This window comes from Pteropus vampyrus, unplaced genomic scaffold (assembly GCF_000151845.1).
Source record: "Pteropus vampyrus isolate Shadow unplaced genomic scaffold, Pvam_2.0 Scaffold561, whole genome shotgun sequence".
Classification (NCBI taxonomy): Eukaryota; Metazoa; Chordata; class Mammalia; order Chiroptera; family Pteropodidae; genus Pteropus; species Pteropus vampyrus.
The window spans coordinates 167289-194312 of record NW_011889342.1 but is presented as its reverse complement, the minus strand read 5'-3'; the positions used below and the strand labels follow the sequence as shown (position 1 = coordinate 194312).

The window sequence follows — 27024 nt, the reverse complement described above, 5'->3', positions numbered from 1 at the left end:
TTTCTGACTGAGCCATTTAACAAACAACTTATTGTGTATCTTGCAAAACTGCAGACTCTTGAGATTCAGCACAAAGACACCTGCCCTCATGGGTTTGCATTTTGGACTGGAGATGGGAGGATGGTGACAATCAAGAATGAAAATAACTAAAACTGTGATGTACTATGGAAAAAAGAGCATGGAGCACATGGAACTGGCTCTTTTAGTCCCTACTCTTTAGAACTTTTCACAAGCGAGGCTGTGGTTCCTGATCTCTTCTCATTTCCTCCATATTATGCATTTAATAGGGTAACTGTCCACCCAGGGAACAAACTTTCTTCACTGAAACATCTTATTCATGTGTAAAATTACTCAAAACACATTTTCCCTGATATATATCTATTGTGAACATGGGGGGCTAGTGGCTTACTTAAAATTGCAGCTTCCATTCAGTGATAGCATCTTTACACTATCTTAAGATCATGAAAAAGGAATTTTTTATATCTTAGAGAATTTACATATAAGACAACACAGTTCATTAAGCCAGTTCCATACTACAGCTTCACTTTTTACTTAGACACTGATTACTATGAGCATATGCACATTTTCCTGCAAAAAATAAAGTGTGAGAGACAAGTGTCTGACTCCACCCCTCAGGTAAATCATCACAATGACAGAAAACTCTAGGTTTACATTGTTAAAACCAGAACACTAATTCCTTCTCACAGTAACAGAATGACTCCCTAAATAAAAATCACAATTGCAGGCAGTGCTGAATGACAGCTACTCAGCTGACCAATTTTTCATTTCACAAATATGCTCCACCTTTAATTAGGAAAGTGGAGCAAGAAGAGTCCCCTCATTATGGCAAAAAGCCACTGTACTTAGTGACCCTACCCTGGAATTTCTATCCCAGAATTCTCAGAAATTCCACAGCTCCTATGTGCCAAAGGCCAAAGAGCTTCAAGTCACAACTGTCTCGGGGTGGCGCCTTTATGATCCCTAACCATGACTACAGATTCAGGTGCCTTATCTACACCCCACGGATCTCTCTTTGCTGCTGGAAACCCAGAAGCTTCTGGGACCTATAAGTTCTTGACATTATTTGGACTACACAATGGACCACAGAGAAAGCTGCTTGCCTAATAAAGCACTGTGAGCAAATGAGAAAACACCTACAGATGCTTCTATAAAAAACCCGAACACCCCAAACTGAAAACATCCCAGGGTCTTGGGTTTCACAATATCAGACCCTAGAAGACTCCAGGAATGGAAGGAGAGCAGCTCTCCACTCATCACTGGGCAGGCAGGATGAGCACCTCCTCTTGGAGTGCAGTGCCCCTGGAAGGACTGGCTCATGCCAGACCGCCACCACTAGTGCGCACCCAAGGGTCCTCATAACAGCCATTTATCATCAATGCCAACAGGTCAAGGGGGCCAGTGGAAGCACCACTCAAAACAGTGACATCCAGATGGAAAAACCAATGAATAATAAATTTAACTCAAAACAGCTACACCAGAGTGGTGGCATCGGGTAAGGCTACCACAAAGCCCCATACCACTGAGAAGGTTGGCTTATCTCTGTTCCCAGGACACCAGATTAAAAGCAGCTCACTGAAAGGGGAGAGGAGCAGTTGAAGGCACAGGAGCAGGAAGCAACAGCTGGCAATTTGATAGCAGGCAAGGAGACAACTATGCCATTTTACCAAAAAACAGCCAACAATTAAACTGTCATGTCAGAGGGCAACAGTCTTAGATAACCTGTGCAGGAATGACTCATTAGTCTGAGGTGAATACAATCGATATTCGGCAAGGAGGCGAGAAAACACTCAATAACTTTTTGTATTATGGTAAAATATGTGCAACATAAAGTTTACCACTTCAATCATTTTTAAGTGTGCAGGTCAGTGGTATTACGTACACTGACTGTTGTGCAACCATCACCATCATCCATCTCCAGAACTTTTCATCATCCTAAACTGAAACTCTGTACCCATTAAACAGTAACTCTCACTCTAGTCCTGCAATTCCTAGTAACCACTCTTCTATTTTCTTTCTCTATGAATTAGACTATCTCATATAAGTAAAATCATACAATATTTGTCCTTTTGGTGTTTGGCTTCTTTCACTTAGCGCATCTTATGGTTAGTTCATTCAGATTGTAGCATATGTCAGAATTTCCTTCCTTTTTAGGCTCAATAATGTTCCATTATTTGGATTTGCCACATTGTGTTTATCCATTTATTTGTCACTGGACATGTGGGTTGTTTCTACCTTTGGCCACTGTGAATAGTGCTGCAAAGAACACTGGTGAAGGCACAAACCCCTTTTTACCTTAGGGCAAAAATTCTGGTCATTCATTTCAGAAAGTCTTCCAACTCAAATGACTAGCAGAAGTACCTTCAACACTTAAGATGGTCAGTGCCTCACTTGCCAAATTTCAGCAGGGCTCATATGTAGCCAACATAGTTGCCTGGGCCTTGATAATAAACCAGACCACCATCGTCTCTGTCCTCCAACTAAGAAGGTGGTAACTGTAATGAAGATAGGAAACATATATGGGTGGATGTAAATAAAAGCCTTTAAAACCAAGCATGACCAGAAGAGCCTGCAACTTGCCCAGTATAAGTCTCTCCTTTGAGACTGTGCGATTTCTGGATTCTCAACCCTCAGCACCTGACCCAGAATGAAATCTTGGTACAAACAGTGGTTCACAGAACTGTACAGCTGGCAGTGTCTGGGGAATCCTAAAAAATATTGATTCCTGGGCCCCTTCCCATGGAGATTACAGTGAAAATGGTCCCCGGGTGGGGGCCAAGTACTAAGAGTCTCAAAGCTCTCCAGGTGATTCTAATATTCAAGCCAAGACTGTGATCTATGGCACAATCAAGAAATGGAGTGTCGTGCCAGGACATACCAGGAGTCTGCGAGTTTGTACAAATGTAATTCACAGTAACTTTCTCATAATCTGAAACTACACATTTCTGTAAATGTGTAGTAAAACACAGATGAAAACACCAAGGCAGAATGTTCTCCTTCCCTTGCCATCTCTAAAGCTGTAACTGATAAAGGTCTGGACGTGCAGTTCACCATGGAGGAGATGCTGGTCTCTACATACACATCTGGCAGACAGGCACTCCACTGTGATCTCCAGCAGCTCGGTGGAAAACACTCTCATGCAGAGATTTCCTGGGTCCACTCATTTCCTCTCCAGTCCAGAAGCCAAGGGGACAGGAAGAGGAATGGTGGTATGTGATTCTGCTGATAGTACTGAACACAACTGAAACTTAGCTGTAATTCCAGGGCTAATTTCTGTGCATGGAAATTTCTCCTTTCCCACTGTTTTTTGCAAAAAAGTCTTCTCAACAAACCACGTGCAACCAACAACCTAGGACAGGATCATGTTCCAAAGGTTCACCAAGCTAGTTCTTGAAACTTTGCTGCCAGGTTCCCAGGGAAGAATGTTGTAAATGATGGCTGGATGCCAGGGCTAATCTAAAATGAACAGAATCGCTGATCTCCTTGGAGCCTAGGGCTCTAAGGCGTGGCTGACATCCAAGATTCTCGGGATGCTGAGAGCCATTGTGAGGCAAGGCCTAGAGTTGAGGCCCCTGTGTGAAGTGGTATGGCAGTCAAGGACAGTGAATGGTGGGTAGGCTGTCCCAGACCCCACTGAGAGGAAATAAAATTATTCTTCAGCTATAACTGTTCCCCCAATTGTCTCAACACAACCCCATGATACTACTTCATGCTGTTTAGAATTTCCAAGTCAGCTATCAATTAGAGGTGCCATGAAGGGGGACTGTGACTCAGGGAACAAGCCACAGAGTTGAAGCTGCCCTTCCCAGAGAACAAGCCTGCTGAAGGAAGCTGTGCCTGGGTGTGGGTGTGTGTGCAAGCCATGGTCTGCTCTCTAAGCAGACTGTGCCCCTAGCACCTCAGGGTACTGGGGATATGATAGGAGACCAAGGATTCTAGTCAGGTTCCCAATCTCTCTCATGGAGATGTTCGCACGTGTGGCTCCTGGAATACTCTGCCCTCCACAGCACCCTATCTTGGCAAACCCCTTTCTTTCGAGAAGACTTCCTTGAATTCTTGCCCATCCCAAGTCTGCCTTAGGTGGCCTCCCCAAGGGTTCCTGTGGCCAGATTTTGTCTTATCACAATCACAGGATTTTACTTAATGCTGAGAAACTAATTTCTTCCCCTCCAAGATCTGGACCAAGGGAAGGATGCCCCTTCTCACTACTCATTTTCAACACCTTGTTGGAAGTCCTAATTAATGCGATGAGACAATGAAAGGGAAACAGATTGGGAAGCAAAAAAACTGTCTTTATTCGCAGATGACAGAATTGTCTATGTAGAGAATCGCAAAGAATTGACCAAAAACCCATCTGGAACTAAGAAACAATCACAGCAAGGTTGCAGAATACAAAGTTAATAAACAAAAGTCAACTGCTTTCCTATTTACCAGCAATAAACTACTGAAATTTGCAATTATAAGCAACCAAAGCATCCACTAAACTGTGATTATATTAGCTGCCCTTCTTCCACGTTCGTGTTATTATCGACAACATCCAGACAGTGCTTGGTAGGTTGAAAGGTTCCAATAAATGAACAAAACGAGAAACTAACCACGATGCCAGTCACAAAAAGCCCAAAGCCTGGGACAGGGGCCTCCCAACCCTGCAAAGAGGGCAGAATGCCTGCAGATGAGCCAGGTCTTTAGATGGCAGTAATGAAAAATATATCATGGCTGCTCAAGTGAACAGAGAGCTGAGAGGATCAGCACCAGGGTGAGGTGGTACCCAAATCAGTCTACTGACCTCCCAACCACATCCAGCACTGGCTTCTGAAGCAGCACTCTGCCCAACAGCAGAGCTTAAACTCCAAGTTTTGAAAGTTCAGGGGCCTAAAGGAAGACAAATCAATTTACTCTCAATCCTCTGAAAACCCACTTAACAATAGAGGTGTGTTTGACAGTAGCTTCTCTAATTTGGAGAACTGGTTTCTCTATGGTTGTCTAAGCACAACTTTTCGGGGGGCGTGGCTTCTGATGGCAGTGATCCCTCCACTGCCCAGAGAAACACTTCAGAGCCAGCAAGATCTTGGTTCAGATCCTGACCATGTGACCCTAGCCAGGCACCTCAGTGCCTGAGGCCCTTATCCTCTTGGGATTTTGGATAGCTAACTTGTGTTTCTTATAAGACAAAATAAAAAAAAAGCAGGCTGCAAAGTTTCTAGCAAATGGTAAAAAAAAAAAAGTTCCTTCCCCTCCCCATACACAAATAGGTAAGCCCAAGATGTGAAATAGTAGTAGCCTTCAGTTGCATCTCACAAGCTTGACAGAAGACACAGCATGGCACGCGGGTCCTGCATCACTGCTGTCATGGCACCTCCAAATGTCAGAAAGGCCAGGGAGACCTGCTGCTGTCTTGCTGACCAGGCCCCGGAGGCTGCGAGGCCTTCCCAAGTTGTTTCTTCCGTAGTTCTAAGACAACTTAGAGCTTTTCTCTTTTCTGTTGCTAAGAAAACAATGGAATATATTACACCCTCATTTTCACAGGCAAGTAATGTACAAATAAGACACAGCCCCTGCATACTGTCTTCATAAAGTTTGTACATTGCCTTGGGTAGGGGGCGGTTCAGTTGCTTCTCAAATCTGATTCATCAAAGTACCTTCCTTGGTTTTGTCTACTGGACAAGTACAAGAACTCTCCATTTGCATAGTTAATAGGTCTCTTTTAGAACATGCTGACATTTCATCTTTTGGATCTGCCTTTGCAGGGGGCTCAGGTTTAGTGGGAGATGCCCCACCTGCTGACAAAGGGAATACAGATGTGGGCTCCAACGAGTCGTCCTCATTTCATCTATCTGAAGCCAGTCATCATCACAGGGGATGATGTAACAGGCAAAATGCAGTTGGTTCACTTGGAAATCAAGGATGGAATGGAAACAACAGCATAAAAGGACCCAGCAGCAGGAAGGGACACAGTCTATGTGTGCCCATCCCCAATCTCAGGCATTTCTGCCATATCAGCTTTGAGGAGGTGAAACATACATAACAGGAAGTTTTATCAGAGCCAGCTGGGGACACAGCTGGGATAATCCTACAAGCCGCAACACGACAGGCATCCAAGACACCAGGTAACTTTGCGGCCAACAACTGTGATAAAAATTCCTTCCAAAGGTGCCACAGGCAGGCCCACGTACTTATAACCCAACCCGGACCTCATTATTAAGCAGTGGTTTACTGGTGGGCTCTGCAAAACACAAACATGAGTAGAAGTCCACAAACAGAAGTATTTACTGTAAGCACTGCCGGAATATTTGGTTTGTTTTTGCCTGAATCTTGGCTATGTCTGTACAGACTGGTTAACTCAAATGGCTGTCAAGAAAAACTGCAAAATGCTTTTCTTGTATTCTTACTGTAAAAAGCTTGTGGTTCTTACCCCTACCACCCCCAACCCCGCCAAGAGAATGAAAGAGTACTTCTATACAGCTTCTTTTAACACTTGTGAACTAAACCAAAATTATAACACTCTACTACTGCCTACAAACAAAAAACATTTAACAGAAAGAATGCCAATTCATTCACCCCTAGTTAAACACAATCCAACTCCACCTGAGGTCTAAAGAAGGCAACTAGGTCCCAGGTTAAGCGCTCCCTAAGGAGTACAGGTTAATTTCCTGGGATTCCAGAACTTGAGTAACTGCTAGCATGTCATGATGTCACCTTTATGGGTCGAGAGTGCCCCAGGCACTGTAGCAAGAGCCCTCTTCTGTTGGCATAGAGTTGTTCCTTAGTCACAGGACACCACAAACACTTGTAGATGTGGACATCTGGGGAACAAACGTGTTTGCATCACGAATGCCCAAGGCTCTGGCCTGGCAGTGCTTACTTCAGACCCACATGTCTGTCTTATAGCAGAAGGGCCAAATGCTTTATTAAAAGATGATATTTATGGATGAATGAGCAGAGTACCCCCCCCACCTACATATTGAAAAGAACCCCTGCCTTAGATTTCTGCAACTTTCATAGAAAAGTCATACAATACTTTAGCAGTGATACATATGTTCCATCAGCATAGTTATCAACTCAAGTCCCTTGGTAGGGATGGGAGGTGGATGAAGGAACACGGGGGTAGGGCCTGGGACATTCAGGCTATAGCCAATCCCAATTAAGCAGCAGTTTCTTCTGTGATGCCCCAGCAATAGATGCCTTAGCTTCAGGCAAAACACTCAATATGGACAGATGTAGAGAGGCACATGGAACAGGGACACATTTCCATGGCTCCTTTAGTGGCCCAGCATGAGTGCATTCTGTGGCATGACGTTCGTACTTCATCTTTCCTCCTCAGAGCAAGGCTGCAGCAACAGGCTGTCACTAGGCAGCCACCACTCAGAGCAGGGCCCAACATTCCCTGCTCCAACATTCCGATGCTATCTGTCCTTACAGCAGGTGGCAACCCGGCTCCTGTAGCTCACTCATCAAGGCTCTCAAGCAAAACACAGGACTCAACTGCTGCTCTGAAGAGAGCTCTAAAGTGGTGGCTCTTATCTCTGGCTGTGAAGAGAAATGCTTGGGGAGCTTGTTTTAAAAACCCATGTGTGTAGCAAGAGCTGACTACAAAGCAGCCCAGAGGAAATTTGGGGGGATGTCTGTATCCTGCATGGTGGTGCATTTGTCAGAATAAATTTTACAGCATATTAAACTTAAAACAAAGAAACTATGTCTGGGCCCCACCCACTTCAGACCTGGTGCTGGGCAGGGAAGACAAAGACAGACCTACAGGCAGAACAGGGACAGCGTCGTCTGAACCCCAAGTTCCAGAGCTAATCTGGAGGACCTTCAAAAACAGACATCATGGTTAGGCTCATCTATGAAACAGAGTGGTTCACAGGGCCCACCCTCAAGGTTGTCCCAAGAATCAGCAGACTTACAAATGGGCCTGCCATCTGTGAAGTGCTCAATATTGCTCGATCACAGCTACTAGGGGAGAGGGGAATCCAAACTGTTCTACTTTCTGGAATGGTCCATACACCCAGTATAAATAGGGAGCTCATCCAAGATGGGAATTACTGGAATACTGCTGAACTAAGTGTTAAAAAGTGCTTTTCTGAAAGAAAAGTTCTGGTTCGAGGCAAAGAACGGGTTCTGTGACTTGTGGTTTATACTTGACAGTAAAACAGCAAGACTATCGATCTTATAGGAATAACAAAAATCCCCGTGGCTGCATGACCACGGCGTTTTCTGCACTCCTATCAACTAGAGAAGAGAAGGGGCGACTCCTAGCTCAGACAGGACAGTTCATTTTGAAAAACTGTTAAACTTTTTCAAGAAAACTTATCCTGATGGAGCAAAACTACGGTGTAGAATAATTTTTCATACTAAACACTTTCTAGAGCAGGAGTTCCCAACCTCCAGGCCACAGACTGGTCCCTGGCCTGTAATAACAGCGCCACACAGCAGGAGGTGAGCGGCGGACAAGCTAAAGCTAGCAAAGCTTCATCTGTATTTGCAGCCATTCCCTCCAGCGATAGCATCATTGCCTCAGCTACACCTCAGATCTCAAGGGAGCTCAGGTCCCTGGTGCCAAAAGGTTGGCAACCATTGTCCTAGAGGACCTTAGTCCAATTTTAATGTCTTGATTAGATCCCAAAACTAGTAAAGACATTTGCCACTGCAGAGATGGAAGGAGACTCTAGGTAACAAAATACTAGAGAAGGAAATGACTCCCTACTGGCCCCACAAGCACACCTTTAAGGGGTTCAGAGAGAACAAAGAGCACTAACAGGAGAATTCTGCCTATTGACTGAGATCTTCTGAATAAAACGTTTAAGTGCCATCAAAATAAAATGCAACAAAGCCACAAGAAGGGGGAAAGTCACCTTGCATCACGACACCTATTTTTCACATGTTAACTCACAAGGTTACGTACAATCAATAGTCCCCTCAGTCTGTGTTCTGGTGTTGACGGGACAACGTGTGTACACACCCTGTCACCTTTAACCGTAATGTGTCAGCCACTAACTACCGTGAAAGGCCAAGGCGCACGGACCACACTCTGGCTGTTTTCCGTTGAAATGTTTCCAGTTTTTTAAGTGCGGACATTACAGGGATGAGAAAGGAAGGATCAAGAACTATTTTATTACATGCCCAGGTCAATAGTCCCCTCATTGAAAGGTATATAACAAAGCCCCTGATCAAAATGATAGCAAGAACAATCAGAGAATGCAATTGGAAAAGGCTCCCAAGTCAAAGCCTTCATCCCTCTAACATCTGACCACCCAGAGTGCAAGAAAAATGTCCACCCATCCTTCATGGTCATTACTCTGTAAGGCATGGACATCTTTAACTATACCACACCACATAATCCCAGCCTACTCTATCCCTCCACGAAGTCGTTCACAGAAGGCATACTGTGACACAAATGCCAACCACCACCAGATCCCAGCCATCTATTTGTTTGCTCACATGAACACAAACTGTATGCCTGCACATGTCACTGGCAGTCACTAAACAATCTCCTCTCAGCTTTGTGACTGCACCAGGGACATAGGAAGCAGTCATTTCTAGAATGTATCAGACATCGCACCAGTCAGCTCTAGGACCGACTACCTGCCTGCACCAGGTAAGCTTTGTTAAGTGGCTAAACATTCTTCAAGCCACCTGTGCTCTATCAGAGGACTGGCTCAGCAGCCAAACCCAGCTTCACCATGATGCCTATGGTGGTTGGCAGGCAATGTACTAGCAATAACTTTCTTGGTTAAGTGCCAACTTTCCCTGAATGTCTACATGCTTAGAGAATGTAGCTGGACTCAGATCAAGGAGAAATTACTGAATTCCTAGTGAGCTCAGTGCTCCATATTCTGGGATACCGTATTCTGACCTCACTAGAACCTTACACACAGTTAGGGACTAGAATCTAAATGCTGCAGCTGAGGATACTAATACTACAAGAAATCAGTCATTTATCTGAGGTTATAAAGCCTGCAAGGAATTTGAAGGCTCCATGACCCTTCACCCTATAACCAAAAATCATTTCCCGATGGATTCACAATTTTTAGGCAAAACTGCACAATTTTTAGAAGATAATACAGAAAATGTGACTTCAAGTAGTGAACTTCCCACCAATCACAAAACAAAGGTCCATAAATTCATTTACATTAAAGTTCAGATCTGTTTGTCAAAAGATCCTATGGGGGGGGTGTGGGTGTGGGGGTGTGTGTGTGTGTAACACCCAAATAGGGAAGGATATTTGCAAAATGAATTACCCACAAAGATCTGGCACTGGACTCTATTAGGAACTACTGTAAGTCAATTTAAAAAAGATAAGCTTAAAAAAAAAAAAGCTTAAGTCGAGAACTGGCATTTCAAAAAAGGACAATGAATAAACACAGAAAATGCTCACCTCATTAACTTGTATTTCTCTGATAACTGAAGCCACAATGACCTTTTATACCAACCAAGACTAGCAAAATATAAGAAGTCTATTAATGCCAACGCTGGTGAAAGTGCAGTCCAACATTTTGGGATGTGGGAAAGTAATCTGATGCGACAGGTTTTTGAAAGTATTGGGCATTATGGCATCCCCAATGGCCCAGTAATTCCACTCCTGGACACATATGGAGACACTTGCATACGTCTCATGCATGCACACGTGCAAAAGAATGCACACAGCAACATGCTTATTAATGGTACCTCTTCTGTCCTCACTTCTTCCAAAAACAAAACAAAACAAAAACAACAAAAAAAAACCCCCACAAACCCCAAATACCGACCAAAAATGAAAAAACTGTGATGTAGTTTCACACTTTGATGAAAATGAGCTATAGCTACCACACATGGATGAACCTTAGATGAGGAAGTGGCAGAAGTCTACAAATGGTAGGCTGCATTGACATAAAGCTCAAAAACAAAACTAAGCATGTATTGCTTAGAGGTGTATGCAACTGAGACAAAAGTAAAAAGAACAGTGACCTCAAAATTCAGGATGGGCCAGAAAACGAGGTAGGAAAAGGAATACACACACAGCAGGTGACAGAGCTGATCATGCCAAGTCTCAAGCTGGGAGACAGAAATTAGAATCATTCAAATGTAAAATGCAAACCACTGTATTTTTAATGACACAGGACTGAATCTACAGCATCTTCTGTGAAATCAGAGCATCTCAGGGTGGGTAGAAGCAGCCTTCTTTGATGTTCCTGTCTCTTTTTACTAACAATAGAGCTTCTTGGTCCCAGCAGAGGATCATCATTCACATCCTTGAGACAGGTGAGGTGCTTTCGTTACCCCATTTTACTGATAGGGAAACAAAGGCTCAGAGGTTAAGCAGCCTGTCCCAAATCACTGCCCATTTCTCCGAATGCCAGCAAATGACGATCCATTTTCAGCTTCAATACCAGTTACAGCCCATGTGCTTACCTCTTAAGGTAGTACATTCCACTTTCAGCATGTTCTAATGGCCAACGCGTAAAACACACCAGAGGTACAGAGAACTTCAGCTAACCAAAAAATGCAACACTGAGTGACTGGCTCCATTCCTTTCCTAAGAGGAGAGAATGCCAATGGTGGTTTAACAGTAACGAGAATAACTTTGAGGTTATGGATGGTTTCAAAACCTGTGAGGCACAGTCTGCATAAGATCCTTTAATCAAGTCTTCGTCCTCCACCCTCGAATGGAAGCAGTTCAGCAACAAAAACAGTGAGTAAGATGGGTTCTGAAACACAGCTTTGACCTCAGATACACATGTGTGCCTGTGAGTGAAATATGGGGAAGGAGAATGTGGATTGGAATGCTCGTCCCAAGATCTCAAGACTGTATTACCTAAAAAGATCAATTAAGACACTATTAGAATAAAAGTTTACAGAAAATAAGTCCCATAATACAGATTTAAAATTTAATCTCTTGACTACACCATGCCTCCAAGTCTGCACACAGGGCCATCTTGTAACTGATGCGTCACATGACAAGACTCATCTGGGTGGAAGTGTCCTCCAAGAACCCAGAGAAAACAAAACTACTACTTATCCCGCAATTGCTGTTCAAAGAGAAGATTGGAAGAGAGGGAATAAAAAGTAAAAACTGAAACTACTTAACTTCTGTTAGGTTTAAAGGCATTTGTGCTATAACCAGAAAGACAATAAATAACAAGTATTGGTAAGGATGTAGAGAAACTGGAACCCTCATACATTGCTGCTGGGAATGTAAAATAAGGCAGTAACCTTGGAAAACACTTCAGTAGTTCCTTGGAAGGTTAAACATATTTACCACATGACAAAGTACTACCCCTACATAAATACCCAAGAAAAAAGAAAACATGTCTACACAAACTCTTGCGCGTGAACATTCACAGCAGCATTAATGAGAGCCAAAAAATAGAAACTGAAACGTCGATGAACTGATGAATGAATAGTCCCATATATGAGGATATAACTGGACTTTCTGAAAATGGGGGTGGGGGGTGGGGGGGGATCTAAGCTGCTTCCTTTTGGGGGAACCAATTGTCTAGGTGTGGCAATTGTTTATCTGGAGGCTCTGTGTTCCCTCTTCCACGGACAACACTGGTTATGGAAGAAGCACTGGGAGGAAGGACGACGCCATTCAAGTTGTCCAGGCATAAATCACAGGACACTGACAGGGCCTGCCAAGACTGGTGCTGAAGGCAGCTCTCTGCTACATCTGCTCATGAGTTGGTAAGAGTCCTCCCACTTAAAGGATTTCAAAAATTAAGTTGATTTGGTCACATTTTGAGGTACTGCATACAGAAATGTTGTTAAGTGACAGTGATTCCATGAGCCTTTTTCAGGGTTAGACTGGCTGAAATCAAGACACAAATTAAGCTACCTGCCATGGAAAATGTTGCACTAGTGGGGTGGGCTGAGAAACTAGGAAGGGGTGGGGTCCGACCCATTTTTAACCAGTCAGTTTTCTTTTAGGCTGCCCTAAAAGGCACCTGGCTGGACTCCATGGCAGTTTGAACTATCCACTGTGGCCTTTTGTCCACTTTTCACAGCTGCTGGATAAAAATCCCCTACATCCAAACCAGGTGCATTATGCAAACAAGACATGATGGGAAGTTCGTAGTGCCTTCGGGGTTCTGTGTCCAATTTCTAAGTTCTAACTTGTTTTCAAAAAGTAGGCAGGTGGCTATTTGCACACCCATGTTCATTGCAGCATTATTCATAAGGCCAAGAGATGGAAGCAATCCAAATGTCCATCAACAGATGACTGGATTAAAAAAATGTGGTATACACATACAATGGAATTTTATTCAGCCTGATAAAGGGAAACTCTGTCACATGTGATAACATGGAGGCCATTATGCCAAATTAAATAAGCCAATCACAAAAAGACAAATACTGCATGATTCCATTTATATTAAGCATCTAAAATAGTCAAACTCTTAGAAACAGAAAGTAGAATGTGGCTGCCAGGAGCTGGGGTAGGAGGAAAGGAGAGTGTTCAATGAATAGTTTGTTTTGCAAGATGAAAAAGTTCTAAAGACCTTTTACACAACAACAATGTGCATAGAGTTGACAATACTGTATACTTAAAGATGGTAAAATTACCTTATGTGTTTTTGACCAGAAAAAAAAAAAAAGTAGGCAGATGGCTTCAGCACAAATTCCTCAACTCTAAAACAGAGATAATACCCTCACACAGGGCTAGTGTAAGGGTCAAATGAGATGCAACAGAAAGTTAAGTGCTCAATAACACTATTAATCGTAATATTAAAAATGTCATGACTTAGTATTAACTTTTAAAACAGTCACATTTCATGAGCCTGTAATCAGAGTAAAACTGAATAGGTATGGCCTGCAGCCTACTAGCATGAGCTCTGACAAGCAGACTTCATTCACCTGACTCAGTTGACTCAATCTCCAGGCGGACCCATCATTTGAACCTCTGGAACCACAGCTCAGCCTGCAGTCCATGCTTGAACCTTCATTCATTTTCTCCACATATAAAAGATAATGGGCCAAATGGGCCAGGCCTGCCTCCAAAGCTTTGCTCACAAAATGGGGGGTGGGGGAACTGGAGGAAAGGGGAGAGAGATGTACTGAACAAATGCCATGAAAGATATCAGATAAAGTAAATTCCAAAGAGGAATGAGGAATTTTCTAGGGCAGAGACTAGAGAACATGATACTTATCTAGGTAACTGGAATTCATTCCAGAACAGATACTTTCAGAAAGAAAAGCTCTTCCTTAATGAAGGCTAATCTCCACCTGAGTTCTTACCCCACAGAGGCCCAGCTTTCTCAAAGCCTATGACCTTGTAGAGACTCCATTTCTAACCTCCTATGGGAGAGGCAGAGGGGGCACTTTCCCAGCTCCATAAATCAGGTTCAGTCCCTCACTATCTTCTCACCCTAAATGCTGACCCCAGGCCCCTCCTCTTCTCTCTCCCTCTAGCCCCAAGGATACACTTCTCCCACCCTCCTGGAAATGTTCAATTGCTCCCAAGTCTAGCATCACAGAACTACAAAGGGCAATATCCACCAGGAGGCCTCACAAGTCCCACAGTACTAAAGAGAGCCCATCTTCTCTAAAATCTGTCAAAGTAGACATGACATGAGTCTTCTAGCCACCTTCAAGAGCTCATTTGCCACATGGGGGTAGTGGCCGCCATGTGAGATAACCCAGAAACCAAATATTTCCATCAGTGCAGGAAGTTCCACTGGACGGCACTACTTTAGAAACTGAGTCACTGTAAAATATGTAACATCCAAACTGGACTGATGGGGACATTCCAGAAGCAGCAAAAGAACAAAGACATGGAATGGGATGTTGGACTGTCACAGAAGCCAGGGGCCCAGATAGGAGTTTGGGTTTCATCCTATATGCAGTGGAGTTTTAGAGCAGCATAATTCTGCTGCAATCTATTATTTATTTTGATCATATACTACTCTCCAATTACCTTACTAGTCCAGTTTTACATGGAGCTTGTCTAACCACTTCTATCATTTTTACTTGAGTGGATTTTTCTCATAGCTCCTCAGAGCCAAACTCTTATTCAATGAGGTCATTTGTCATTTTACCAAGTCAATGAAAAGTTTTAAAAGTAAAATGAAAATCTGTTCCTTTGGGGCACACTTGTCAAATGAATTACCACCTTTCCAAAACTGAGTCTCTGCCCACCACTGGAGCTATAAGGATTCCTGGAACATCTGTCTCACTCTCTCCTAGTCATGCTTTAACTGTATGTGGCACACGGATATGGGAAACACCTTTATTCACCACTGAATCCTCACCGCACATGTAGAATATCACATTGTGCCTGACTGCCTAGTAAGTCCCGTGCACATACTGGCAGAATCACCCAATTTAATGTAGCATGTTTACTTTGGGCAGAAAATTCCCTTTAAATAAAGAGTCCCTAAGTGAGAAATAAGCACCCATGAGTCAGAATTTAATTCCACCCTACAATAAGCAGCACTTTAAGACAGGCTCACTACCATCCTAAAAGATCATGTAGTTCACATGCATGACTTAACAAATCTAGGGTGCCTGAGCTAAACATGACACTTATTTCAACTTACTCACTGCTCCAAACTCCCTCTTTTGTACTCACAGACTTTCACTGGAGTATCAAAAAATGGAGGTGAAACCAAAATAAGGCAGTTTGGTGCTCTAGTGGAAACCTTTTCAAGTTGAGGTTTAATTCCACTAGTGTGATACATTTAATGAAAAGGAGATCTACCCAGCCAGAATAATGACTCTCCTCTGATCATTTCCTGCCCTACCCTGGTATCTCCAAGGGACAGGAGCTTGCTTGCAGAACTGTCCAGGTCTACCTACCAGGCCTCAGCTGTCCTCAGAGATGGACCAGCCTAAATGCCAGCTCCTTTCCTAAAAAAGGTCTCTCTTCCTTCTACAACTGCCTAGGCTGACCTCTTGGATAGCAATTCCAAGGTCTAACTTTGTTCTATGTACCATCCCAAATCTCTGCCCATGGTGATTCCCTCCTTCCACAGCACACGGAAATCAACATAGTTTGGACTCTAGAGCCAGGCACTGCCACTTTACTAGTTCTTGCAACCCTAACCCTGACCAAGTGACTGAGCCTTCTGGGTATCAGCCTATCTGCAAAACAGAGATGATACTGAGGATTTCAGGATTACATAGGCCTTAAAAATCCAACACCTGGTGCACAGTAATCACTTGAATATTCACTAAACTAGAGTGATCACAAACATATGCTCAAGCTCCCAGTCTGAGGAAGGGAACACACACAGTGTGGAAGGAGAAATGACCCACACTGCAGCTCCATACATTAAGGCTGACACAGACATCAGAGTGACGTAGGTTAGACTTCACCATTTCAGAAAGGGCAAACGATAAGTAACAAAACAAAACAAAACAAAACAAAACAAAACAAAACAAAACAAAACAAAATCCATTCAGGAAAGATAGTTCTACTCTTACTGGGAAGTCTATTCACAGACAACTTTTGCTAAAAGCCTTGAACCTTTTCGCAGAGTCAATGATCAATGGTTAAGTACTGTTCCAAGGTAAACAACAGGAATGTGGCGTTCTGGAAGGCAAGCAAAAAAAAGTCACAGGACAGGAGGGTACCCATCTCTCACAAATTCAAGGGGAGGATGCTCACGTGGGTTCCTAAAGCAAACAGGCCCTGAGATTTCTGAGAGATGACACTGAGGACAGGCAAGCTAAGCTGCAGGCTCCATACGCCTCAACTCACAGGGGCTCCAGCACTGGTAATTCAAAATGGCACTCCTAGGATTACAAAGATATGCAAGTTATCATCTTGAAATAGATGAACATGAATGAAGATAGTGTTATTTCCAGACAGCTCACCCGTCAACTCGATTGTTTCCTAGGAAAACAAATGAAGACACATATACACCACTTTACTACAGAGCAACTTTTTATAACTGAAAGCACTTCAAAGTCAAGTAATTTTTAATGAGGACTATAAATCAAAACAACCTACATACAGATAGTACCATCTTTTAGAAAACTCTTTCATGTATGCTATCTCCCTTGTTTCTCTTAATTGCAGAAGGGGGGAAACTGCTAAAATAACAGAAGTCATGCCTGCACAACAAAAGTCTAATTCAAACTGAGCAATGGGATTAATTAAAGCCAACAGTAAATGATTGGGGAAAATATCCACTAGCCCATACAAGTTTAATCTTTACACTTTAGAGATTAAGGAGAACAAAGGAGTTTTTAATGTGTACTATTCTTAGACTAGTTCTTTTTCCATCCTCTGACAACTCTGCAGCAATTACAGAAGTATGAATTATTCAAATTTACGGTACTGTATTTCCTATTCCTTCTACCAGACAGGGATTTGGGGAGGGAGAATATAGTGGCATCATGCACAACACCTAGTGTAGTATGTTCATACTCCTAAGCATAAACATATTACGCTGAAGAGGAATGGTACTTTCCCACCCCACAAGTTCTGTCTTCCTAAGCACGTTCAAGGGCATGCGTGAACAAATGTCCTGCAGCAGAGAGCAGACACTAAGCCACAGAAGGGACCATAGTCATAATCTTTCTAAGTCTACATACATCCACTACCACCAAATGATCAGGCTGGCTAGTGGCCCATTGGGTCACCTTCTGCAACAAAGGATCCAGGCCGACACCAAATTATGAAGCCGGTTTTAGAAACAGTAGTAGCTTCAATGAAGAGCCCCAGAACATAAACCTTCCGTCACATGCACCACTGCAACGGGCCCTATTCTGATACATTCTGAAATTCCTTATGCCCAAGAAAGAGAACCACCTGAGAAAGAAGGGTACACAAGGGCCCTGGGTAGATTTGCACCATTGCTAACACACAGGTTACTTGAGGGCTCTGTAAAAACCTCTGAAGAATTTTTATAATGACAAACCAAAATGGGCATTCTGCATTGTTTCCACATCATAAATTTGTAAACATCTGAAAATGCAGGATGGATGCAAATAGGAAAGTCTTCAAATCAAAACCATCAAGAGCCTTTTAACATACACATTATAAGAATTTTCTCATTCTCAAAGTAAAATCCAGGAAATTCTTTTTAGTATATGCTCCTTGGATGGGCTTTAGGGTTCTGAAAACTGCCCCTCCCACAAAAAGACTGTTCAACGTTTACGAATATCAATTTTTCTGGAAAAAGAATCCACAGCATCCCTCATATCCTCAAAGGGACCTCTGACCTCTCCTCAAGTTAGGAATCAATGCTCTAGTGAGAAGCAGGGCTAGTCTCAATCTTGGCCAAAGGATCCTCGATTACTCTGAGCCCTTTAAAGGACTGAATAAATCCAACATCAAGAACTGTAGGAAAATGAACACTTGGTTTTGATTATGGAAATCTGAGCAGGCTTTCTGTAATACTAGAAGAATGCCAAGCAGCAGACTTTACAAGAACTTAAGTACAGAAACAACTTTGCAAATGGGAAGTAAATGATAAGTTTTTGCAAGTATGGATGGAAAGATGAATCCAGTCTACTGAAATGTTCTCCATTACAATTTCATTCATGCAAGCATTTAGTGAAATTTGTCTACCTGGTACCTTATCTCAATTTTGCCCTGTACTGCCTCGCTGCTCTAAGGGCTGTTTTTTTTTTTTTCCCCCTGGCCAAAAGAGACCCTATCACCAGTGGCCCAAGCCCTCTCACTCACCCAAGAGACTTGAGACTTGGCTTGACTCCTCCCAGAGCCCCCACAGCAGCTCCCTCTGTATCTGGGTCCTGATAAGATAAACCATGTCTTTCATTTATCCCTCTTCCACAGGATTAGGATTATGCACATCTTTAACCGTCTTCACTTTTTACCTTTTTCTTAAGTAACTCATTATAAGCTAATTTCAACTAATTCTGGTTTATGACCTTACTCTGGAAAATTAACCTCCCTTTCAGCCACAATTTCTTGAAGTTAGGGGGAACAGGCTATTTCTAGTGTAAAAGACGATTCAACAAATTACTCAGTCATTAAAAAAAAATTGAGATCCTACAATTTACAAAATGGATAGACCTAGACCTAGAGGTTATTATGCCGAGTGAAATAAGTCAGAAAGAGAAAGATAAATACCACATGATTTCACTTATATGCGGAATCTAAGGAACAAAAATAACAAACTAATCAAAAACAGACTCACAAATATAGCGGACAATTTGGTAATGGACAGAGGGGAGGGCGGTTGTGGGGCTGAGAGAATGGGGTGAAGGGTTAAAGTACAAATTAGTAGTTGATAGCTGGTCACAGGGATGGGGAGCACAGCAGAGGGAATGCAGTTAGCACTAACATGATGAGTAGGTGGAGGGCCCGGGGAGGGAAGGAGCAATTGGGGGGATCATTTTATGAACTCTACAGATGTCTAAACAATGTTCTGTATACTTGAAACTAATTTAAATAAATTTTTTAAAAAAGACTGTTCAACAAAAGTATCCCATGGCTCATAATAATGAGCAAGATGCTGCTAAAGCTAATACTTGGGGTGAGCAAGTGGAGGGCAGAGATGGGCTATAGGTGCCACATTAGAAGCGAAGCGGTTTGACATTCCTGTCCTACACAGAGTCAGGGATGGGCAATGATCTGAGCCAATCCCTGGCCATCAGAGTGCACTACTGGGGAAGACTTACTATTGACTTCAACGTCAGAGATAGAGAACAAGCTCTGATGTCCCTGTTGGAACCCCTGGATTCGGCTGTGTCTAAGCACCATTCCAAACTTCTTGTCATGCCAGCCAACAAATTCTCTCTTGTAACAAGGTCTACGTCTGTTATTTATACCAGAGAGACCTAACTAATACAGTCATTTCCGAAAAGAACAGAAATCTTAATTAAAAAGTTGAAAGGACAGTATCTGAGACTATAGGACAAGTAGACTGTCTTACAGACACACACAGGACTCTATATACTTGTTTTGTCTGTTGCAAACTACTACAACCTTCACCACTACATGCTTTCCCCATGCTCCTACTCCCACTGACTAGAGCTTCTAGTAAACGGGTACAAGGAAGAAAAGAAACTAAAGATCAATGCTACTAAAGCACACCCAGCAAGTCAGCCTTGGGCAAGTGATGAATAGATAGTAAAACAGCCAAAAAGGGGGGGAAAAAATCAAGGTACTTACAATTACCACTGAGTAGTATCTAAAACAATGTTATTTCACACTGCTCTGACATGACCCACAATAAGAAACACATTTTATCATATACACAATACATAAAGTTTTTATGAAATAGCCTTGAATAGACGATACCCTTGACATTTCCTTTTTTCTTACACAATAACTGCAAATTAAATAATTCATTTCATTACTCGTAGTTTGGGGGGGAAAAAAACCTTTTTCTTAAAATCTAGATTCTAGTCAAAGATCTAAGAGCATAAACCTTAGAGCATTATCCCATTTCACATATGAGAAACTGAGGCTTGGAAGGGTATAGAACTGGTCAAAGGCAGGTACAGTGTGTCCCTACAGCCCATCCCAATCCACACACACCCTGCGCTGGCAGGTTCCACGCTCCATGCACTTTTCCTTTCAACTCTTACTATAATAATCTGCTCCCACAAATTATGTTTCTTCAAACACAGTGGAAAATGTTTCAAATGTAAAATCTACAAATTTATTGCACTCTATTCCCTTTCTTTCACACAAAACAGTATCTCAAAGTCCAATTTACTCACAGGCATGTATGTGTCATTGCCTAGAGTAGGACAACTAGGGACATTTGCCAAACACAAGGACACAGGAATTACTAATTCTTGTTTCTGGAAACTGCACAATACCAAGCCCAACACCTCTCCCCTGGGACTGCTTCCAGTGTGCCACTGTCTCTGGATGGCAAAACAACTAGGAACGAATAATGAGTTTCAGCCTTAAGTGGACACCAAGACCAGGAAGGTGACCACACACAAGGTGGGGCCTGGAGAACTATTCTCAAAGCCCTTTGGGCAGAGCAAAGCAAGCATGCCAGCCTCCCCCCAATCAGAATACAACACAGACCAGAGACACCCCCTCCCCAAAAGTGAATACAACAGAGATGTGAGGAGTGGGGCCCCCATGCCTAAGCATACAGAGCCCATTTTACAAATAAGAAAACTGAGGTTTAAGGAAATATGTGACTTGCCTGATGTCAAGGCCAGAAGGGGACCTGGCTGGAACTGAATCCTGACAGTGGACCCCATAGTTCTCCCCATCCACAGATCCATCCAAGCCCAACCAACCCTGCTGCCCCAGCACAAAGTCCTGGAATTTCCTACACTGGGCAGAACAGGCCAACACTTGTCAAAGAAAAGATCAGAGAATAGCCTAGGTATCTAGGGTGAACCAAAAATGTCTTTATGTCAAGATCAAAAAGAAGAAATGGCATAGTCATTTAAGTACTCTAAGTGGTTAAATTTTCAGATCAATCTCTGAAAGAAGTATGATCCTCAATTGGGTTTAACACATCTAGGCATTTTACATGGAACTGGAACAGCTCCTAGTAATGGTGACTGGCATAAACTGGTTCTTCTGGTCAACAGGCCCAAAGTCCATTAGCAGGACCTCAGCCTCCCAGCAAGGAAATCCACTTCCCTGGCCCACTCAGCTGCCTTGCCTCCCTCCAAGAGAGGTCCTGACCTGTGACACAAACCTTCCTGGAGACCAAAACGCTTTCAACACAATTCAAATTAGGGCAGCGAAGATATGGAGGAATTATATGGTTGTGCACTGGAAAAACCTCGATCCATCAGCAATTTCCAGCGCCCTGGCCACTGCCTTTGTTCAGATAACCAGGTTTTAATGAAAACAGACAAGTTATAGTTTAGGTCTGAGAACACACTAGGCTACCTTTCACTGTTGGATCATTTCCAACTCTGCAGCCAGACTGCAAGAGGAAGCCCCCAGAGTTGCCTGCATTCCACCAATCCCATTATGACCACTTTTAATCTATCAGATAAAAACAAATCCTCACTTAAAAACCACCCCAAGCCCCACTTTAAATTACCTCCTCCACTGGTCTCCACTCACAGCTCACTTGGAGGAAGACACAGAGAGGGGGTCTGGAAGGCACCTGGCAGATCTTGGTGTCACCTAGTGACACTTGGTGACATGTGTCAGCTGGTGCACTTTCCTAGCCCTCAGCAACTCGACTCTCATACCTGGCTACTTATTCCTACTTCAATTATTCGCCATGGTCAATGACAGCAAGAAGCTAACCTGAGAGGACACCACCTCATTTTACCCTAGGCTGAAAGATTTTGTAAGTGAAGTTTGGGGAAAGCTGAATGACAGACCAAAGGTCACAGACCAGATATCAGGGCCAGGATTCAAACTGGAGTCTACCTATGCTTGCTGCATTTGGTAGCATCAGTCTTTGGAGGAAACTAGCAAAAGTGAGACAGGATTGGACACAAGAAGCTGCTCAAGGTCACCCTCCCCAGAGCATTCAGATAACACTGGACTCTATGAAAAGAATTCAGGAAACGAAATCCAACTCTGGGCAGGAGAGAGTAGAAAGGCCAAAGAGCAAGATCTTGAGACACTTCTGTTTCTCAGAGCCCTCAGAACACTCAAGACAATATTTTGTTTTTACACAACTGCTATTTGGGGGGGGGGGGGGGGGGGATTGTTAAAAACCTCACCCTTATAAATAAGACACAGTCAAGCTGTGAATGGAAAATGGAAATTCATGAAATTTTCCTAAAAAACTAATTTGTATCAAGTTTTCAAAAATGCACATCCTTTTGGTCTAGCGATCCCCTCTGTAGACGAGAAAAAAGAGAAAATCATGTCCAGGAATAGAATTCAAGTATAGTACATATTAGGCAGCCATTTAAAATAGAGCATTTTGGAAATGTTCACAATAGAGTATTTTTTGAAAACTTAAAGAGTACAATCCAATTTTGTTATTCATATGTAGAAAGACTGGAATAAAATGGGATTAATAGGCATTTTTTGACACTTAACATTTTTTAACTCTTAACACTCTGTATTTTCCAAATTCTGTAAAATGACCATGCATAACTATGTATGATGCAGGGTAGGTACTAAGCTTATTGGGGGAATCACTTCATAAATTACACAAATGTCTGTCTAATCACTGCACTGCATACTTGAAATTAATATAATGCCGAACGTCAACTGTAACTGAAAAAGAAAAAAAAATCACGCATTACTTTTGTTTAAAGAAAAAACCCTCACAAATCTCATTTTCAAATGATGCAGACCAACCAGTGCTATTCCCCTTGGGGGTTCAGTCAAGAATGGGACAGATGGCTGCTTTGCCCTAACGCTGACAACTGGACTCACTCTTCATCTATTTCTTTAGAATGGAATACATTCATGATTTATGTTGGGAAATGTGGGTGCAGTTGAATCACTTGTGGCCTGTCTAGATTGGAAGAAAAAGTTTTCAAAATCACCCTTTACAACAGTATTACAAGTTAGAGGTGCATTTTCCAGACTGTTTTCTGTGTCTTATTAGCATTTCAAACTATTTTCTACCAATGTACAATTTAAAAAAACTAAATGGGAATCAAACCATGCAAACTGTACCACATGTCAACATGCTGCCATCCTTGCACTGTCATTTCCTCATTCTTTTAAATGACCACGCCATATTCCATTAAGCTTTTCTTTTAGTCCCCTTAAGAAAGCACTAGAAAATCAAGACAGTCACTGCATAGCCTCAAAAAGTTAGTTACTATGACCCAGCAATTCCACTCCTAGACCCACACAACAGAAATATATTACGTCCACACAAACACTTGTAAATGAACATTCACTGCAGCACCGTTCACAAAAGCCAGAAAGTGGAAACAACCCAAATATCCACCAACTGATGGATAAATGAAATGTGGCATATCCATATAATGGAATATCTTTCAGTAGTAAAAGGAATTAAGTACTGATTCATGCTACAGAACAAATCCTAAAAACATACTAAGTGAAAGAAGCCAGATACAAAAGATTGTATGTTGTATGATTCCTGAAATATCCAGAACAGACAAATTTATAGAGATAGAGTAGATTAATGATTGTCGGAGGCTGAGGAGATGGACAGTGACTATTAATGGAAATGGGTTTCTTTCTGGAGAGACGAAAATGTTCTAAAATTAGTTGTCATGACAGTTCCACAATTCTGAATACACTAAAAATCACTGAATTGTACATTTTAAATTGGTTAGCTGTTATTGCGTGCAGATTATACCTCAATAAAGAAAAGCTGGTATAAAAAAACCCTTAAAAACAAAAAGATATTTAATAAGATTTTATAATAGTGTAATGCTCAAATTATACATAATTTATATTCAAAAAGTGTTTGGGAGATGAATACATTAATAAAGAATATATATACCAAAATCATTGTGCAAATATCTTTTTGTCTTCTCTTGCATATAGTTATTAGAACCCAGGAACTAAACTGTTGAGATGACTTGCCAATCACATATACGTAAAGTCTGAATATTAAAAAAGAAGTGCTAAATGTTTTTTGTTTACATCAAGCTTTTACTGGCAATAGGAGATTCACATTAAGAAATGTTACCCATATGTGTTTATTTCATGCACTTCACCTCCCTCTTAAAATACTTTTCCCAAGTCAGAGTTGAACCACAGCGCAAACCCACTCACATTTCAAACTGCTGAGTGGGAACTGTACCATAGACAGTACACAGGAGCAAGTGCATGCTATCTTGCCTGGACTATTTAAAATTCTACTGCAATTTCTGGGGACCTTACTGTTACCTTAGTTAAAATTTACATTCCTTGTAAGCCACTATTGACCAATTACGTTCGCTATTAACAGTAATTTATTAACTTAAGAGGAATTACTTGCATTTAGTATCATGGATATGGCAAATCCTTGCTCAATTACCTCTTCAGTTTATTCACTGGAAGATTATTTTAGGTGCTCTTCTAGGCTCTAAAGACAGAATAGAGAATAGGCAAAGCCAAGCAAATAAAACTCTGCCCTCATGGAATTTATGGTCTAGTAAAAATGAAATAATTTAAAATGTTTTTTTATTTTTACAAACTCATGTCTTATGAATTAAATGAAATTCTAGCATCAGCAAGGAATCCCCACGAACTTCTCCCCTTGCGAATGTCCAGTCTTTTCTGTACACCAAAAATCACGCATTTACGAGACATTAGTAGCAGTTTACAACGACAAACTTTTCTTTACTTTTATAGATTGGTCAAGAACATAAAGACAAACACGATCTATTTTACAAGTTTATTCCAAATCAAAAATCAAAACACTTTACACACACAATCCTGACACAGGACAGTGAGTTGTCAGATTTAACATCCCTGTCTTCGAATCACTGAGGCACCAAATGGTTTTTGCATTTTAAAAAAATCCAATTTCCCTCTAGAATCTGTACATCTCAAGGCATTCAATAACCTGAATTGTGTAACATGAAAATATTGCATTCCCTACTCCCGAAAGCACAATTTAGTACAAAGATCACAACTGGCTCAAAAAGATAACTTTCGGAAACAAAGTCTAAATTCCTTTAAACAATTCAATAATTTAGTGGAAATTTTACTGAAATTTTCACAAAGTGGCCAACGATTCTCTTGTAATTCTTGGGTAATTTTTCCCCTCATCACCCATATCAACACACCAGCTTATCCTTAAAATGCAGCTGCTTTCATCTGTAGGTAAAGTTCCTTATTTTCAGCAATACATCTGGGGCTGAATTCTAGCAATATACAGGTGAGCGCATCTCCTTCCAGGTGAGACCAACTGAAATCATTTCAAGAGACTTATTTACTCCACAGCTTGAGCCCTTAGATACTATGTTTCCTACCACAGTAAGGAGTATGGTGGAATATAGGGGATACATTTTATTTCGAACCAGGCTTTTCCTTCTCGACTTGATCAATGGAAACCATCTTGAGAAGTTTATCCTCCCCAAGCTGAAGCTTTTGGGAAGAAGAGGTAAATTCAATGCCTTGCTGGAAAGATAATCCCCATCCAAATTAAACTGAAAAGAATGTTTTATTAAATTACTGACAAGGTCATCAGACAGACTGTGCCATCCAAAATCCTTCTGAAACTGAAAACTCATTCATAACTCGTGTACAGTATCTCTTTACAACTTCTAAGAACTACAAATTCCAAAGACTACCAATTTTAGGAACTTGACAGCTTCATTCATGAAAATCTCCCAACCATCATTATAGCACCAAAGAGCCACTGGCTTAGAGGTACGAGACTTGATTTCTGTAAACACGGACAGCTAGAGCCCTCTTAAAGGTAAGCAAAGACACTTCAATTTTCATGACACAGACTCCATGAGGTCACTTCTTGCATCCAACACACACAAGTAAAATTGAACCCAAGGACCAAGACCACAAGCCCCACCAGGTTGCACGGACATTAAATGAGTAAACAAGTAAAAAATAACCAAGAACAATGCGTGGTCTTCAGTAAAAGGGCGGTCAGCCACTCAGCAAAGGCACATGACTCATCCACGGGCCTCAACAGGAGTATTTACACTGTCCACTACATTAGTGGGATTTCCCATCTTCATCCAAGGCCGGGCCTTGGGGGCGTCTCAGTCGGGTGAAGTTGTGCTATTTCCGTTGAGGGAGGTGGGTTCATTTTATTTCGCTGAATCACTACTCCTCCACATTCTCACTCCAAAACCACCACACCGCACAACACCGCAAAGAGATGAGGCCGTGGCAAGGACACCAAGTGAGCACCCACCGAACAAAACAAAGCACCCAGCGAGGGGCTGCAAGGGAGGGAGTAGCTAGGTAAAGGGGGCCAGGCTCACTCCCCAGGGGCCTGTCTCGGGGCAGGCGTGTAGCGGCAGCCTCCTCCTGGGACAAGCCGCGTTCTCCGCAGGGCTCCCGGGACGCACAGGAAGGTGAGGAAATGGGGGCGGGGGCCCGCTGCCCCGGCCCGGAGGATCCAAGCGCCGGGTCTGGCCCACGTGAGTGGCCAGGCTGAGACCGAATCTGCCCTGGAGACAGCGGCACCACGGCCACCACACCAGGCCTGGACTTACCCAGGCCGGGCGCGCAGCAGGCCCCGCAGCGGACGCTTCCTCCTCCTCCTCCTCCTCCTCACTTGACAA

At 42.4% G+C, this 27024-nt stretch overlaps 1 protein-coding gene across 1 annotated transcript in view; it reads right to left on the bottom strand.

Moving 5' to 3' along the window:
• BRD4 (bromodomain containing 4) overlaps nt 1–27018 on the bottom strand; it is a 76442-nt gene extending 49424 nt beyond the window's left edge. The window contains exon 1 of the mRNA XM_011384105.1: nt 26956–27018. The gene's annotated coding sequence lies outside the window, so the exon portion shown is untranslated. The remainder of the gene's footprint in view (nt 1–26955) is intronic.
• Nucleotides 27019–27024: the final 6 nt, after the last annotated feature.